The sequence below is a fragment of the Lissotriton vulgaris genome, chromosome 7, assembly GCF_964263255.1.
Source record: "Lissotriton vulgaris chromosome 7, aLisVul1.2, whole genome shotgun sequence".
NCBI lineage: Eukaryota > Metazoa > Chordata > Amphibia > Caudata > Salamandridae > Lissotriton > Lissotriton vulgaris.
The window spans coordinates 179,907,956-179,926,428 of record NC_141695.1 but is presented as its reverse complement, the minus strand read 5'-3'; the positions used below and the strand labels follow the sequence as shown (position 1 = coordinate 179,926,428).

General features: G+C 43.7%; 1 pseudogene; it reads left to right on the top strand.

Moving 5' to 3' along the window:
- Positions 1–14,458: 14,458 nt before the first annotated feature.
- Positions 14,459–14,942, top strand: LOC147701136 (large ribosomal subunit protein uL23 pseudogene; annotated as a pseudogene).
- Positions 14,943–18,473: the final 3,531 nt, after the last annotated feature.

Genomic DNA, 18,473 nt, shown 5'->3' with positions numbered 1-18,473 from the left:
ATTTGTGATAATTGGGTTTAGCCTGCTATGCCACAAAGCCTGCAAAATAAAGGAACATGTCTGAAGTTGATGCCTATGCTCATGATTGCAACCTGTCACATAATACGGAGGCATCCCCGAAAAAACGTAGAGTGTAATTACCTGGATTTTTCTGTCCACTGCCCTGCCCTTTCAAACTTAAATGTAGCACTGTCCGTAGAGCCTGCAATAGAAGTTAAGATTGTTTTAGCAAATTGTGAATTTGTGATACAGCAATATACCATGTGCACCATAAGGGAACTCTACCAAACAATTACCTGCTTTGCTTGCACTCACGTATGCCTGTTCAAATGTGTGGGGTACTCCCTGTGAAACCTACAACACAAGAAAACATGGGTAAGGTATGTTGTTATACTACAATACACAAGATGCACCACAGTTTAGGTATGTTGTTATACTACAATACACAAGATGCACCACAGTTTAACTCTACCAAACAATTACCTGCTCTGCTTGTACACACGTATGCCCATTCAACTGTGAGGGATACTGTCTTTGAAACCTACAACACAAGAAAACATGGGTACGGTATGTTGTTATACTACAATACACAGCATGTGCCACAGTTCAACTCTCCCAAACAATTACCTGTTTGTTCTGCCTGTACTCAGGTCTGTCTTTACAACTGTATTTGTAGCACGGTCTCACAAACCTGCAAAAGAAAATTGGTGTAGATTGTGAATCTATTTTCCCAGAACCCCTATTTTCCCAGAACCCCCCAAATCCAATGTGGAACATAAACAGAATTACCTTAGCCTTGTGGGTACTCACGCCTGACCATTCAAATCCAAATACCTTACTGATTGCAAACCTGCAATTGAAGACAAGATGGTTAGCAAAGGCTCTAAGAGTTACAAACAATAAATGGGACTTGCCCAGATACTCCAATAGGAAAAACAACCAAATAGTTACCTGGGATTCCAGTTTAGGCAAATAGGCACATGCCCCTATGCTTCATTATAAGCATCGATTAGGCTAAACTTATTTGCACCTCCCCACATAATCCAACCACTCTCCTGCATTTTCTTTACCTTTTGCCATGGCAATGTTTTAACAGTCAATGTTTTTATGTACTACGAAAAAAATCCTACACCCTCTCCTCTTACATGGATGCTCAGCAGGATTGTCGCATACATTCTTTCACTTTGAAGTTAGAGAAAGAAAAGTAAACACCAAGCCCACTCTGAAGCGAGAGCTTGACATTGGACCTGGTCTTTGAATGCACCGCAAATGTGACAAGATAAGACCAAGATGTAAAGGCCTGTTTACAGAAAGTGAGTTTCTGGAACCAATAAAGTTTGGGCAACCGGAGAGACGAACTCAAGCTGGACAGCCTAAACCAAATTAATCCAGCAAATTGAAAGCATGACAATGTTAGTTACAAACCCCTTAGCCAAAGATAGGCAATGGGAAGAATGCATACCTATTGCAGCTTTCTGAATGTCTCAAAAATGTCTTTAGTAAACCAAACAGTGTAAGGCTTTCAGCTAAAAAAAATGAAAGCTGGCAGGAAAACTACACATTGCTGCAGGTAGGCAGGGACGAAGTTCAGTGACTGACCCGGGGATGACAGGAACGGGTAACATTGCTACAAGTGGGTAGGGAAGTATTGCACTCACAGATCAGGAGGTGGCAGAAATGGAAAACCTTGGTGCACGGGGGCAGGGAAGAAAAAAACTTGCTGGGGTAGAGAACAGCAGCAGCAGCGAATGTGGCTGGGAAGGGCCCATGGTTAGCACTGTGCACTCAGTTAGGCTACCTTAAAGCAATGCATGTTGTCACCGGGTGCTGGCTTCCTGGGGGCGCTGTATTTGCAAGTTTATTATGTTCTTTAAAGCACCTGCAGCAATGTTCCTTTCCTCCAGCAATTACCAGGCCACACAAAAAAGTCAAGTTAACTCCTTTGATTAATCTTCTTCCAGGAGAGAGATTGGAGTTTTGTATAGTTCATGTTTTAACTTCTGTGAAGGTAGTGCAGAGGGTTAATATGCCTGCTGCACAGAACGTGTACCATGTAGGTTACAGAGTGCATATAATGTAAATAGATCAGTAGGTTACTGCTTTTAAAAGAGACATCCTTTTGTTACTTGCAATTTAAAACCTAAGTTGTAATATCGAATAGTGAGGCATTAACTTTCATCATAGAACTGCATACACACTGTAAAGTTTACATTAGAGCATAGATTAATGTTACAAAATGGGTTAATTTGGATAGAAATCGATTCTTTTTATTAAACAAAACTCCAAACTATGCTGGTTTTTTTTATTGACTGAGTATGTGCTTCTCCACACCAAGCACTCCTAAACTATACGGCCTACCAGTAGGGATGACATGATGTGACTCCTACACTTTAAGTCCTTTGGCTTATGTAGCATTTCCTATACGCTGATTTACACACGTATGTTTGATTGTCTATGTGTAATGTGTGTGTGATGCGAAGTGCATCTGACATCCTTTAATCGTTTTATTACCAAACCAATACAGCAAGTTTAAAAACACTGCGTGTATTTCTAGGCTAATCTGCCTTGTTTGCAGACTTGCTGTATTGTTTTTGAAGTAACGCGAGGCTGCGGGGGAGATGGAGTGCTTTATTTAAGAATCTATGTTAATTGCAGCCCCTTCAAGAGCAGCGATTAACATGGATATTTAAATAAAGCACTCCATTTCCCCTGCAGCCTCGCTTTACTACAAAAACAATACAGAAAGTGTGCAAACAAGGCAGATTAGCCTAGAAATACACGCAGTGTTTTTAAACTTGCTGTATTGTTTTTGTAGTAACGCAAGGCTGCGGGGGAGATGGAGTGCTTTTATTTAAATATCCATGTTAATCGCCGCTCGTGAAGGGGCTGCAATTAACATGGATTCTTAAATAAAGCACTCCATCTCCCCCGCAACCTCTCGTTACTACAAAAACAATACAGCAAAGAAAGGCGCTTCAGGGAAATACTTAAAGCAAATACCAAATGGTCAAAGGAAACACTTACCTTCGCTCCTTTCGCCGCCGTCTCCTGCAATCTGGAAATGCCCGATTTTCGCGCCGCGCACCTTTTAAAAGAGGCGGCGCGAATACTCTCGCGGGATGTGCCCTCTGTGCCCTCTGTGCGCGCTTCAAACATGGGACTGCGTGCTCGGGGGTAGAGAAGTGCGCGCGCGCGGCCGCGCGGCTTCTTGGGAACAGTGCTCTCCATTAATACTCCTCTTCGGACACAGACCCTATTGTCTGTAAAAAATAGTTCTTGGGTATTAGAGAAGTATATTCAGAAAAATGATGATCCGCAAATGATGAGCAACTAGACTGCTCATTACAGACTGCTGAAACTGTACAAAAGGCTTCTTGGAATCTGGAAAGCAGTCTATGAAAAATCAGAAGCATTGGAGGATGCCAAAGAAGACAAATGATCACCCAATGTCTTGTACCAGATGTCTGACTTTTAACCACATTGCTGCTGTGGTTATTTTTCCCCTGTGCTGGAAATTGCCATTTTGCTGGTGTCATGACGAGCTCAGCTCGTCATCAGCACAGCTCAACTGTGCCTCATGACGAGCTGAGCTCGTCATGAGCATGGAAGGGGTTAAGCAGCAATGTAAGGCTTCAATCTGAGGTGGCAAAAATCACGAAGGTTAAATGATCTCAGCACTTAAAGCCACCCACAGATGGACAGCCTGGCAGTAGAAAACAAAAAACTGAAACAGAACAGCTTAAAATCTTCATCCTCCTAAAAGAGAAGAGCCATTTCTATCTCTGGAGGTACATAACCAACCTTAGCAAATTCGTCCACACTGAGGAGACTGGCATGGCAGACTGGGTGTTGGTGACTTATGTGAAGCAGTTCTACACCAGTGATTCAAGAACAGCAAACATATTATCCCATCAATGCCTAGCCTGTCCTCTCTTGGTCCAACAATTTACTTTCATCTCAGAGGCCTTAGTAACTGAGTCCATTGACAAAATGAAGAACGAGGGAGCCCCAAATTGCTGTATTCAAAAAAATCTTTAATATTTCTTGGCAGGCCAGAAGAGCAGGACTGAGACTGGTGCTAGTCCTTGGGAGTCATGATCTCACGTGCCTCTAGGACCTAGAAAATACTACATTAGGACACTGGGGTACTGGAGTCTACTCTCAAGCTCAACTTAAAACAATCTCTGAAGAGGAGGGCTTCCCATGGAACCCCAGCTCGCAGTGACAACTAGCTGTCTGAACATCGCGAACAAGCACAATCAGGTCATGCCGTTCTCAGACCCGAAAAAAGCAGGTTACGAAAACCTCAATCAAACAGGACCTTGAAAGGCTCTTCCATAGAACCCTGTTTGCAGCACTGGACATCTCCTATGTCGGCCACACCTTCAGCAATGTCTTGCAGCTCAGTCACATAGAAAAATCACGTACATGAGGCGTAATGCCCTGCCAATCATTAACTTTAACCAGGGTTGGACTGGGAATCCAGAGCAGCCCTGAAAATGTTGTACAGCCGGCGCCCCTACACCCTGGGGGGAGAGGGAATGGGAGTGGAAGTGTGAAGCACTTTGCTTTTGTTACTGAGGGCCAATATTGAAGGTCTGCTGCAAAACCGGCACCAGTAACAAAAAAAACGACCCAAATGCTCCTGGTTTAATGAGAATTGTAGTAAAGCCAAGCAGAACCTACTGGATGCGGTGAAGGAGAAGGATAAGCCACAAATCAAACTTGCAAGGGGCTGGTATAAAGGGACCATCCATCACGAAAAGCAAAACTGGAAACTAGATAGGTGGAAAGTCCTCAGGATAGCTCTGAAATATAAAGATCTGAAAACTTTCTCGGCAATAGTGAGCTCAGGTGATAGGAAAGGGAGACCAGCCTTAGAGCCCAAATTAGCGCCCGGAGCCTGTGAGACACACTTCGGGTCACTGTACGCCATTGAGGATGGCGACAGTGGTATTATTGTTACTCCCAGTTTAGTCCTGGAGTCCCAACTGGAGGGGGGTAGGGAGATTACTATGACCGAAGTGGGAAATGCTATCAACAAACTTTATCGCAACAAAACGCCAGGTTTAGATAAAATTCAGGGAGACCTCTTCCAAGAGGAACCCAAAATTTGGGTACCATATTTGTGTGTCCTATTTAATGCCATCCTGAAGTGCATGGATCCCCCCAATAACTGGCATGGGGCAAAGATAGTCCCCATATTTAAAAAAGGCTGCCCTCTTCTACCCTCAAATTATAGACCAATCAGCTTAATTGACATCACTCAAAAACTGTTGGGACGGGCCCTTTTGGACCGCCTGCAAGGTTGGATGGAGGAAGAGGAGATATTAAGTCCCTACCAGGCCGGCTTTTGAACAAATCTGTCAACTGTAGACAAGATATTTAGATTACAACTACTTTTCTGGAAAACGGTGACTATAGAGGATGGCAGCCTCTACCTAATACTTGTTGTTCTGAAGTCAACTTTTTACCTTGTACCTTGGGAGAAACTCTGGAAAGTGCTCAGTGACCTTAGTATTCCACCCTACCTTCTCAATGTTATAGTGAGTCTTCAGGCAGAAAATTATGCACAAGAAAGATGTGGAAAATATGGGGAGCTCTCCTCTCATTTCCCAGTTAAAAAGGGGGTACTACAGGAATGTGTTTTAGCCCCTACTTTATTCTTTCTCTATATCAACGGGCTCATCGATCATCTTAAAAACATCAAGGATAACAATGTCCCTAAGCTAGTCTCGGGTAAGGTTCCCGCCTTGATGTTCACGGACGATACCCTTTAACTGTCAAAATCGCCAACGGGTATACAGCGCATCCTTGATGGTTTTGCTGACTTTTGTAAGTTGCGGGGCTTGGAAATCAACTTAATAAAGACCAAATATATGGTCATCAATCCCCCTCCAGACGACCCGCCCAAATCACTCCCTATATGGTATACACTTGGAAAGGGTGAAGATTTTTGATTATCTGGGTGTTACCCTATCAGAGCACTTTGAATGGGGGGTCACAGATGGCAAAAGCAAAACTCAGGTTAACTCAGACTGTGGGTGGTATTATGAAACTGCACAGATCCTCTGTATTCAAGCTAGCCGCCCCTGTTGTGGAAATATATAAAGCCCAAGCAAGGGGGGGTACACTATATGGGGCAGAACTGTGGGGGCCTTGCTCTACCTCTAATCTTATGAACGTGGAGAACAATTTTATGAGGCAGTGATTAGGCCTTCCCCGTAGTAACCCCCCTAATATCCCTCCGCATGGACTAGTACATTAGGCCTATTGATCTAGAGATTGCCCTTAGACCCATCACATTCTGGTGCCGGGTATGGGTGATCCTGGAGCTGTCCACCTATAGAGCCGATCTTTAGGAGATTTTGTCCATTTCTGCAACTAAGAAAATACCATGGCTCTGCCACATAAGGGATCTCTCCTCAAGGCTAGGTAGGTTGGACCTCTGGAGAACACCTGAGACATCATGTGCAATGATTTATAGTTTGGAACTAGTTCTATATTATAGACAATCCAACTTACTATCCATACAGGAAAGTCCCACTAGTGGTCTGTTGACTGCAGAGTTCCTACAAGTAAAAGACATATGTTGTAAGGAACACTTCCTGGATGTGATTTATCCTCCAATGGTCAGGAAATTGTATGATTAGACTAGGGAACCTTCCATTATTTGCACAAATTAGTAAATGGGCCACAGGGTATATGGGTGACTGTCCTGCTTGTAATTGCAAGGTAGAGTCTGAAATAAATGTACTGTTCTTTTGCCCTGCATACCTACTGCCGCACAAATGCTGGTTAATCCAATTATGCAAAAATGTAGGCTTTGTGCGGTGTGCAGAGGCCTATAGAGTTCAAAAATATGACACACATCCTCCAATTGTGTTTGTGGTATCACGTTTTTTAAAGATTATGTGGCATATACGGCGGGGTTTGTTAAAGTAGTACCCTTGGGAAGAATTAAGCGTCGAAATTGCATAGGTCAATATTATTGTAAACATGATTAGGGTACATTGTCCCAGCTTACATACCTTTAATCTTGTAAACTTGTTGGCTTGTGTTTTTAACAGATAGTTGCTTTTATTGGATTTTAAAATTGTCTGAGGACCCCATCACTTTCATATTTACATCTCTGCAGAGTTTGCATATTCTCTGCTGAAGAAGCCAATTTTGAGATATGTAATATATGATTGTAAGCATATATATTTTTATGTGTTTTATTGCTGGTTTTGTTATTCTATAAATGTCCTTTTATTGCCCTAGCGGCCAAAACAAGTTATTGAATGGAATGGAATGGTTATAGACTATTTCATTTTCAATAAAGAATTCTGAAAAAAAAAGTTGTTAGTAAACAGCGTTGATTCCCATACTGCAGAAGTGACTGTGCATGCACGTATGGATTCATGGAATGTAAATAGCTTAAGTCTTACGGGCATTTTTGGTTGCATATTTTGAAAGTTATATGGCATACCTTTCACAAACCTGTTAAACAAAGTAAAAGATGAGTACACCTGACACGGGCTTCAGGGGCTTGTTTCAAATTTGGTGGTGCCCTAATGTCAAAGCCAGTTACAAAAAATCTGTGAGAATAGCTAGTGTTTGTTGACTAGATGTCCGGGCATGTTCCCTTGATGCATAGTAGTAATACAGTGCTCTGGACAAGTACTCTGTAAAGATGCCATTTATAAGTTGTGGATGTTTATTTCTCAAATGCACTCAAGATTTTAAGCCATTATACATCGTTGAATAATGAAGAACCTAGTGGTGATCCACTTAGCAGTGGTTTACCAAACAAACACGTCACATTAACCTTTGTTTTTAATTCGATTTAGATAGATAGATAGACAGACAGACAGACAGACAGGCAGACAGGCAGGCAGGCAGGCAGGCAGGCAGACAGACAGACAGACAGACAGACAGACAGGCAGGCAGGCAGGCAGGCAGACAGGCAGGCAGGCAGGCAGGCAGGCAGACAGACAGACAGACAGACAGACAGACAGATAGATAGATAGATAGATAGATAGATAGATAGATAGATAGATAGATAGATAGATAGATAGATAGATAGATAGATAGATAGATAGATAGATAGATAGATAGATAGATAGATAGATAGATAGATAGATAGATAGATAGATAGATAGATAGATAGATAGATAGATAGATAGATAGACAGACAGATAGAGATAGATAGATAGAGATAGATAGATAGATAGATAGATAGATAGATAGATAGATAGATAGATAGATAGATAGATAGATAGATAGATAGATAGATAGATAGATAGATAGATAGATAGATAGATAGATAGATAGATAGATAGATAGATAGATAGAGAGATAGAGAGATAGATAGACAGACAGACAGATAGATAGATAGATAGGTAATCATCAGAAAGTTACACTTTTTGCATTGCCTAGTATCAATGCTGCTATATTTTGACGCCTTGCGCTAGGTTGCTACTAACCAGACTCCAGGGCATGCGCTCTGCTCCCTAAAATATGGTAAAATTGGATAACTCCTAATTAGCTTATTTAACTTTCTTTTAAGATCATAGTAAGTAGTATACTCACGTAATGGGAAGTTAAATATCACCTTTATACTGTAGAACTTATTGTGTCATCCACTCGTTTGACAAAGAAAACATGGCTTCACGCCGACAAATATAATCAGACTGCTGCAGCCCGATCTGCCAAATTAACCCTTTCTTTTAATTATTAAAGTCACACATATAGGCTTTGAAGCACTCGAGGTAGGGTGTTTGGAATTTAAAAGTGGGACACATAGCAATTTAATGTTGTCATGTCTCTACAGTGACAATCCATCAAAAGCAATTTTCACTGTATTAGGCTCTGCCTGTCCTATAAGGAAAAGTAGAGTACAGAATAATATTTATTGTTTTTATCTAGGTTGTGGGACAAGCTAGAGAAATGGTTTAACTGCTATTTTTGATGTTTAATTATCGTCCAAGTCAAAGATGCAGTTGGGCCAAAAAAAATATATAGGAAAATTAACTTTTAGAAAGGTACCTTGTTCTTCCAAAAGCTCCTAAAGAATAACTTAAGCTAGCGCCTGCACCACTGGGGCTTGACCCAAATAAAATGTGATAACTGCTCCAAGAGCAAGAACAATAGTATAGGCATGGTGACTGTGAGAATCTTGTCTGCCTGTGTGTATGTTCCTGATTGCCTTCACTATTTTCCAACTAGACAGGTGCATGATACTCGCCAATATACTTCAGTTTACACGCTCTGCTGCATGTTTAGTTTAAAAGGTAAGCTATGTACTTTAGTTTGTGTACACTGTAAAGAAATCTATTAAATGACTTACCAGTGTGTGGTATTTATTGTTAAAAAATGCACTGTTGAGCGGTTATAGGCTTCCGTTTCCTGCTGTCTTTGTTTCCTGATAGAATGTATGATATGTTTGTTTTTACAATGGCTTCTGACTAATTATACACTACTGAGCAATTAAAGATCTATGTTTCCTGTCGCCCTCTTTTCCTGCCCGATATTTTCTTTTTGTTTGTACAACCACTGCTGACTAATTAGAGGGCTATATTTCCTGCCACATTTTCCTGCCGGAGAATGCATTCTGATTGGCAGGCACCACACTACATGTGCATACAATACTACGAATACCACATTCAAATCGTGGCTGATATTTGGCTTAGTCAATCCATCTAACAAGAGATCTGTGCTTCCCACCAGCACCACCCATGGGATCCGAGCCCCACAGCCTGTGACAAGAACAGCCCGGACATTGTATCTTGGCAGCAGAGAGCTTGCGACCTCTTTTGGAATCACGTCCCTTAAAGGCAACTTTCTACAACCTTGAGCCAATTACCCTGGTCCTTCATCTGGTGCATTTATGCCTCCCTCCCCCACACTATGACTACCATTCTCTCATTGTAGCTAAATGCTCCATGATTTTTTGCCTCTTGTTTTTGGTTTCTCCTTTCTGTAAAAACATTCTTACAGTCTGAATTTAAATTACTACATTTTAGCAGGAGAAAATTTAAAAACGACACATTGTGTGAGTTTTGTGAAGTAGTGACATAAAATATTAAAGGAATGCTGATTTTTCATTTAAATCAATTTTTTTTATTGCATTCTCTGCAAATGAATTTAGGCATTATGCAGGCAGGCTGCAAACCTCTGAAGGGATAGGGAAGAAAAGTATGCTCAAGCTGATTGTAATTGTCCATCAATTGTCTTTTTGCAGTTGTCACCCCGAGTGGGACGGGTATGCCCAGACGTGGGTCCTGTGCTCTCCAGGCCACTGGAGTCAAGCTATCCTGGCTGATGAGGGCTGAAAGCCCGGAACTGGTCATAGGATGCTTGTTTCCAGTCCAGGGAGGACCTGGCCTGGCAGTTCCGGCTGGACTGTTCCCATTGGGCGCATGGTCAAGACTGATTTGCATATGGCTGGGTCCAAACCGGAATTGCATGGTGAGCAAAAAAACGATGGATTTAGGCCCATATCTCTGTACTGGGGTGAATTTATGACATTGTTCGGCATTCTGTCCATCAATTGTTATTTTTGCATTTGTCACCCTGAGTGGGACGGGTATGCCAAGATGTGGGTCCTGTGCTCTCCATGCCACTGGAGTCAAGCTATCCTGGCTGATGAGGGCTGAAAGCCCTAAACAGGTTCTAGGATGCTTGTTTCCAGTCCAGGGAGGACCTGACCTGGCAGTTCGGGCTGGACTGTTCCCATTGGGCGCTGGGTGAAGACTGATTTGCATATGGCTGGGTCCAAACAGGAATGGCATGGTGTGCAAAAAAACAATGGATTTAGGCCCAGATCTCTGCAATGGGGTGAATGTATGCCATTGTACTGCATTCTGTCCATCAGTTGTTCTTTTTGGAATTGTCACGCCGAGTGGGATGGGTATGCCCAGACGTGGGACTCGTGCTCTCCATGCCACTGGAGTCAAGCTATCCTGGTTGATGAGGGCTGAAAGCCCAAAACCGGACCTAGGATACTTGTTTCCAGTACAGGGAGGACCTGGTCTGGCAGTTCGGGCTGGACTGTTACCATTAGGTACAGGGTCAAGACTAATTTGCATATGGCTTGAACGAAACTGGAATGGCATGGTCCGCAAAAAAACAATGGATTTAGGCTCAGAACTCTGTACTGGGGTGAATGTATGACCTTGTTCTGCATTCTGTCCATCAATTATTCTTTTTGCGTTTGTCACCCCGAGTGGGATGTGCTAGACCTGGCATCATTGGCGGGAGTCTCCCTTCCATTTTTACTTATTTCCTCCTCTGTTTTTGATATGTCTTGCTGGCTATATGATTTGGGCTCGGTGCCACAGCTATTCAGGGCTACAGTGCGAGTGCTTTCTATGTTAAATTGATATACTAATTAGTGACTCCATGATTGGGTTATTTGATTTACTTGTCAGACCCTAGTACAGTGCACCATGTGTGCCCAGCGCTTGTAAATCAAATACTGCTGGTGGGCTTGCAGCACTGGTTGTGCCACCCACAGAAGCAGCTTGTAAAGTGTGTCTCAGGCCTGCCATTGCAGAGCCTATGTGCAGTCTCGTACTGCCATGCTGACTTTGCAACTAAACCCACTTGCCAGTCCCTAAACCTTCCCTTTTCTTCATATCAGACACCCCTATGGTAGGCCCAATTGTAGGGTGCATTGTATGTATAAGGAAGGACATGCCCTGGTGTGTTTAGCCTGTCCTGTTAGTGCGTTACAGCCATTTTCGTTTTCACTACTGCAAAGCTACCTGTTCTCCATAGACCAGAATGGACAGTTAGAATATTACATCTTATAATCCTAAATGACTCAGGGAACATGGTAGAAATTCGAATTTATTATGCCGGAACTCAGAATGATAAAATGCATCTTTTAGTGAAGTTGGTTTTACCATTCTGTGTTTGAAAATACCACTTTTAGAAAGTATGTATTTTCTTGCCTAACTATCCAAGCCTGCCTCTGCTAGGTTGTGTATTCCTTGTCTGGAGTTTTGGTGACAGGGGTTGGGGGATTCCAGGAGACAGGGTGGGTCAGCCCAGTGGTGAATAGAGAGATGGGAGGAAGGAGTTGCACCTGGGACCTGAACTGGGCTGTGCCTTCCCTACACAATGTCGGCTCCACCTCCTGTGATGAGTCTGATGTCTCTGCCCTGCACTATGAAAGGAGAGCAGGAGTCATGTCAACAGAGTGCTCCAGGGCTGTGATTTTTCTCCACAATGCTGGCTCCATCTCCTGTGGTGTGGCTGATACTTCTGCCCTGCACTGTGAAAGGAAAGAGGGAGTCATGTAAACTGAGTGCTCCAGAACTGGTTTGGACTAGGCAAAGCCTCCTCTGCCCTCAGAGGACAAAGGATTTTGGGGTATAAATATTGGGACCCAGACCCAAGAACTTCAAATCACTTCTGGGAACAAGACAAACATTTTTGTCAGGGAGAAGAACCATGGAAGCTGCAGGAGTTTGGACTGCCCCTCTGCTAGTGTGCTGTTTGCTCGGTTGGCCTGCAATGGTTTCTTTACTGCCAAGGAAAGGAGAAGGAATTTTTACAGAACTTTCATCATCTTGCAGAATATTACTCCAAGGGCTTGAACTTGTTCTTGCCTCCTGCTGAAGTCCCAGGGACAAAAGACTTCACCTCCAGCTCCCCTCAGAGTTTCCTTGCTGGGAATTCTGTCTGTAGAAGCCTGCGTGTCGCTGGAAGCGCGATGCATCGAGAGAAGCATGTCGCAGTCGCAGCTGTTGCTGCTGCATCACCAGGAAGCGTGCCTTCGTCAAAGCTGTTACCTGAAGCATCACCGGAGAAGCATGTCACCGCAAAAAGGTCACCGTTGCATCGCCAGAGAAGCGTGCCACAGGGCCTGTCACGGCTCCAAAGCTACAGAGTTCGCCGCAGAGCCGCCTGGCGTGCACGCATAGTCTTCAAATTGTCTCATCAAGGGCGCCATCTTATCGCATCATACCCGGATTGTCACATTGCATCGAGGTGTCAGCTTGCGCATCGCAACCAGGCCGCAGGACGAGCATCTATGCATCATCGCATGTAAGGATCAAGACACATCCCCTATCCTGCGCAAGCATTGAGGCACGACGCATCATCTCCCCCGATGCACGGAACTGACGCCTCTCCCAATCTGCGAGCCTTTTGTTTGTTTTGTGTTACGCATCCAGGTACTTTTGTGAGAACTGGGTCGCATTCATCATCAACTTGAACTAAGTAACTTTTACCATCTTTAAGTTAACTTTAAGTACAGTATTGTGGATTTTTGTTGTTTGTGGTCTTGTGGTAAGTCTATATAAAGAATACTAATGTCCATCTTTTTAAAACCTGTGTGGTGTCCATCTGTAGTGTTTTTACTGTATTACTGTGTATATTCACAAATTCTTAACACACAGTGCCTCTGAGATAAGCCTGTCTACTTGTGCCAAGCTACCAAGGGGGTGAGCAGGGGTTATCTAGGAGTGTATTACACTTGTCCTGACTTAGAAGCAAGGGTCCCTATTTGGTCAAAAGTATATACCATTGCCAACTAGAGACCCCCAGCTCTAACAGGACGGGTGTGCCCATACGTGAGAAAAAAAATGATGGATTTAGGTCCAGATCTCTGTAATGGGGTGAATGTATGACAATGTACTGCATTCTGTCCATCAATTATTCTTTTTGCATTCGTCACCCAGAGTGGGACGGGTATACACAGACGTGGGCCCCATGCTCTCCATGCCACTGGAGTCAAGCTATCCTGGCTGATGAGGGCTGATAGCCTGAAACTGGTCCTAGGATGCTTGTTTCCAGGCCAGGGAGGACCTGACCTGGCAGTTCGGGCTGGACTGTTCCCATTGGGCGCAGGGTCAAGACTTATCTGCATATGGCTTTGTCCAAAGTGGAATGGCATGGTGAGCTAAAAAACTATGGATTTAGGCCCAGATCTCTGTACTGGGGTGAATGTATGAAATTGTTCTGCATTCTGTCCATCAATTGTTCTTTTTGCATTTGTCACCCCAAATGTGATGGGTATGCCCAGATGTGGGTCCCGTGTGCTCCATGCCACTGGAGTCAAGCTATCCTGGCTTATAAGGGCCTAAAGACCAAAACCGGTCCTAGGATGCTTATTTCCAGTCCAGGGAGGACCTGGCCTGGCAGTTCGGGCTGGACTGTTCTCAATGTGGCACAGGGCAAAGACTGTTTTGCAAATGGCTGGGTCCAAACTGGAATGCCATGGGGAGCAAAAAACAATGGTTTTAAGCCCAGATCTCTGTACTGGGCTGAATGTATGACATTGTTTTGCATTATGTCCATCATTTGTTTTTTTTGCAAGCTGATTGTAAAGCATTTATGTATGGTTGCCTAAAGTATTTTATACTGTTCCCTATTGTCACAGAGTACCTCTCCTGGAAGAAAGAGTGTACATTACCACTAGAACATGAAGGGTTCTGATCAAATGGATCAACAAACATGGCTTTTTTTCACCCCCAACATGGCACCGAAGGCCAAGAAGGAAGCTGTCCCTGTTAAAACTGAAGCAAAGTACAAGGCTTTGAAAGCTAAGAAGGCTGTTCTTAAGGGGGTACACTGTCACAAGAAGAAGAAAATTAGGACAGCCCCCACTTTCAAGAGGCCGAGGACCTTGAGGTTAAGGAGGCAACCGAAGTATCCCAGGAAGAGTGCTCCTCGTAGTAACAAGCTTGACCATTATGCGATTATTAAGTTCCCTCTTACCACGGAGTCTGCCATGAAGAAGATTGAAGATAATAACACGCTGGTCTTCATTGCGGATGTCAAGGCTAACAAGCACCAGATCAAACAGGCTGTAAAGAAGCTTTATGATATTGATGTTGCCAAGGTCGGTCAACACCCTGATCAGGCCAGATGGCGAGAAGAAGGCATATGTGCGTCTAGCTCCAGACTATGATGCACTGGATGTAGCCAACAAAATTAGCATAATCTAAGCCTGCTCTGTAGTTCCAGACAGTTCAGAATAAAATTTAAAAACGAAAAATTAAAAAACGGATCAACAAACATCTGTCATTCTTTCATTGGGAGCTCCAGGTGCACCAGAATATCACTCTCTCTCACTCACCAATTCCTTATCCCTATTTGCTGTCAGTCATCTGTTGTGATAGTAAGGTTAACCTCAGGAGGAATTGTTGAATGGTACTCTTGCATCTGCAGAAGTCCTGGGAATTATCGTGCGTGTCCCTTGGTCTGACAGTGACAGGATGGGCTGCATGTAGAGCATTTTATACATATAAGCTTAAGAAGGTAAACTAAGGCGGTTCAAGGAACTTCCTTAACTTGAAAAACACAGATGTGTGGCCTCCCCATTCATAGTTTAGTGTAAGGGAAGGCCTGAGTAATGGAAATCTATTAAGGCACCAGTAGCCAGTTTGGGGCCAGCCATGTGGGAGAGGGAGTGTCCCAGAACAAGTTTGGTTTAGCTGATTAAGAGGGGATTGCTCATTACTGTAAATGCACCCTAGCTGGCCAACACGTTGCCTTCTGGGGCAGAAGGCTGGTGCCATCTTGGTTCAATATGGGATAGTCTGCAGTAAGGTAAACAGGATGTGCTGCAAAAGTGGGGACTGTTGCCTTTGTTAGGTTGTTTCTCATTAGGGAGTATCCAGGATTCACCTCCACCCATTGGCTTGGGAAACGTCAAATGCTTGCACCTCACCCACACCATCTGGACTTGGAGAATATTAGAAGGAGGACCAAACCTACTGTTGGAGACCTGTAAGGACAGCTGAAGGATTGGGCATGCTCCCATTCTCACCCAGGCCAAGGAAGTGAATGCAAATGGTCAAACCTTCTGTATGGCTACAGCTGTATTACAAGGCCTTTTTCTCCAAAGACCAGTCGCTCAATTACAACTGGACATGGCCTAGGCCCTGTAGGTGACCTCTGCTAGTGTAGGTTCTGAACACTTAGGTCCTCATTTATGAGGTTTTGCCTTAGAGAAACGCAGCAGGCCTTCCTGCTGCGCTACCCTACAGCACAAGAAAAGGGCAGGAATGCACCGTATCTATAACATACAGTGCATTCCTGTCCTTTTCCCCTGCGCCGGTGCACAGTGAGCTGTCTACGCCAATGCACAGTGGTGCAAGGGTGCCTGTGCTGCGGGCATGATCATTTTTGTACAGGAAGGGAAACCTTTCTGTACAAAAATAATCACAAGAGGCTTTTCCTCTTTCTACTTGTGCTGCAGAATGCAGCACACATAGAAAAAGGAAAAACGAGGAGAAAGAAAGATATTTCTCCCCGTTGCCCCTCCCTTACACCTCCCCTGAGAGGCGTAAGCATTTGGCACTGCCTCAGATTTACGATTTTTCGTAAATCTGGGGCAGTGTCAAAAGGCCATGGATGTTGCTGGGAACGCCCGCAGCAACACCAATTGCAAACCCCTTTAATGCAGAACACTGCATTAAAGGGACTGATATTTATCAGGCAGCATCAAGCCCAGAAAAGTGGTTTAGTGCTGCCAGATAAATATCACGCAGGCTTCAGCACCACGGAACGTCACAAAAAGTGATGTTCCAATGGCGCAAGGGGCCTCATAAATGAGGCCCACAGTGCTGTGAGAAAGCTCATGGGATGCTTTGTTGTTTCCAGCTAGACTACAACAAACTCTGTAAAGTTGGAAAAGTTGTTGCATTAACAAGGCAGCTGGAGCACAAGTGGGTCCTTGCACTCAAGGTGCATGATGTGAATTTGTGGAATGCAGCTTGAGTCTTACCCCACTGTATTATTCTGAACTCAATTAAAAGAAGGTAGAAATGAAGATGGGTGCAAATGTATCCATCCAATGTGAGGACTTAGGTGGCTGTCAAAGCTGAATTTATCCTGCTTTGATCTTGTCCCACCAAAAACCAGGGACTTCAACAGGACTTCATCCAATGGCTATATGCCTTTAAGAGGACTTCGGGCATCTACCTGATGCTTCCAAAAGGATTTAGATTTCCATTTCAGAGACTAAGGCCCTCATTATGATGGTGTTTGAACAAGCTTCTGACCGCCATCGTTTTGGACATAGGACCGTCCAACAAAGAGTTGGCGGTCCTGACAACCCAATTAGAATACGACCACCATGCAGGCAGTCACAAACTTGCCTTTTTCTTTTGTGGCTTGTGCTGTTTCCCGTAAAAGGGCCGCATCACAAGCCGCAAAAGAAACAGTGATATTTTCAGACATCTATGCACCTTGTGCCAGGTACCATTTGGAGCCAGGCACACAGTGCATGGATGTTTGGGGGGTACCACATGGGACCTCCAGGCCCTATAGCTGGAGGCCCACTGGGGACGGGGCCCTGCTAGGAGCCCCAAAGTCCCTTTCCGTCTGACTTTACATGGTGGTTGGACTGCCACGTAAAGACTGAGGGAAAAGAAACATTCTAATCCCTATGGCAGGCACCCTCCCCAATTGTAGGGAATAGAATTCCAACCACCACCCCACAGAGCTTCTTGAGCCTGACAGAGGTGGAAGCCTTTCCCTCGGCCTGATGAACTCTGACTGTCAGTATCCTTATCCGTTGTCGGACTGCAAGCTCAGAAGTCAGAAGGTCCGCCACCTATGGCCTGTGAGTGGTGATCCACCAGAAATTGGAATGAGACCCTAATCATGAAGTAGAGCCTTTGGCTGGGAAAACCTGCTTGGCATCTCAGACCAGCTGTCCATCATGGTTAGCCTGAAATCACGCCTTGGTACTGGTCACCGGCGAGCAGTATTTCTCAATGCCACTTTCTTTTTTGTTGACAGCTTTTCTCCTAGATCTTTAAAAAATCATAACTCCATTTGCGCTTAATGGATTTTTGCCTTTTGTTTAGTTTTCGTTGTAGTATGGTTACATTTTTTTCTATTTTTATAAGCTGGAGTGTTATTTTCATTGTGTTGGGCTTTTGAATTTTTTAACTGTTCTGGTACTTTTCAATGCTAATCATTTACTTTTTTGCTAAGTAACTCTGTTTGATCTGTGGTATGACTACCAGGGAATGAGTACAGGTGTAAATGATTGAATCATTTGTCTAGAGCTAACAGGTTAGAGACGTTATCACTTGTTATAACACGCAAATAAATACCTCACTTTCTTACACTATCATGCACGTCTTTGAGGGTATTGCACTGTGTCCTAATGTCCTAATGTAATGGGTCATTCCATTTACATTGAGAGCTATGACAGTGGGTTTTTTTTTTATTTGAGACATTGTTCTGCAATGGTTGTAGTTTGTCAGAATTTTGGGGCTCAGGTGTGTGTCTACATTGCCCAAAAAAGGTATTAGGAGAGTATGGCAGAGTATGGGAGAGTGTTGCGACATTATAAGTTAGGCTGCAGAAGAAGTGGGGGGGCTTGAGGGATGATATGTCAGGTCCCAACTAGTTTCAGTTTGTTGCAATTATTATAAACCTTAACCCTGATCTTAAATGAACTAACAAAATAGTTAACTACAATAAATAAATAAATAACTTTAAGTAGGTGGGTCAGTCTA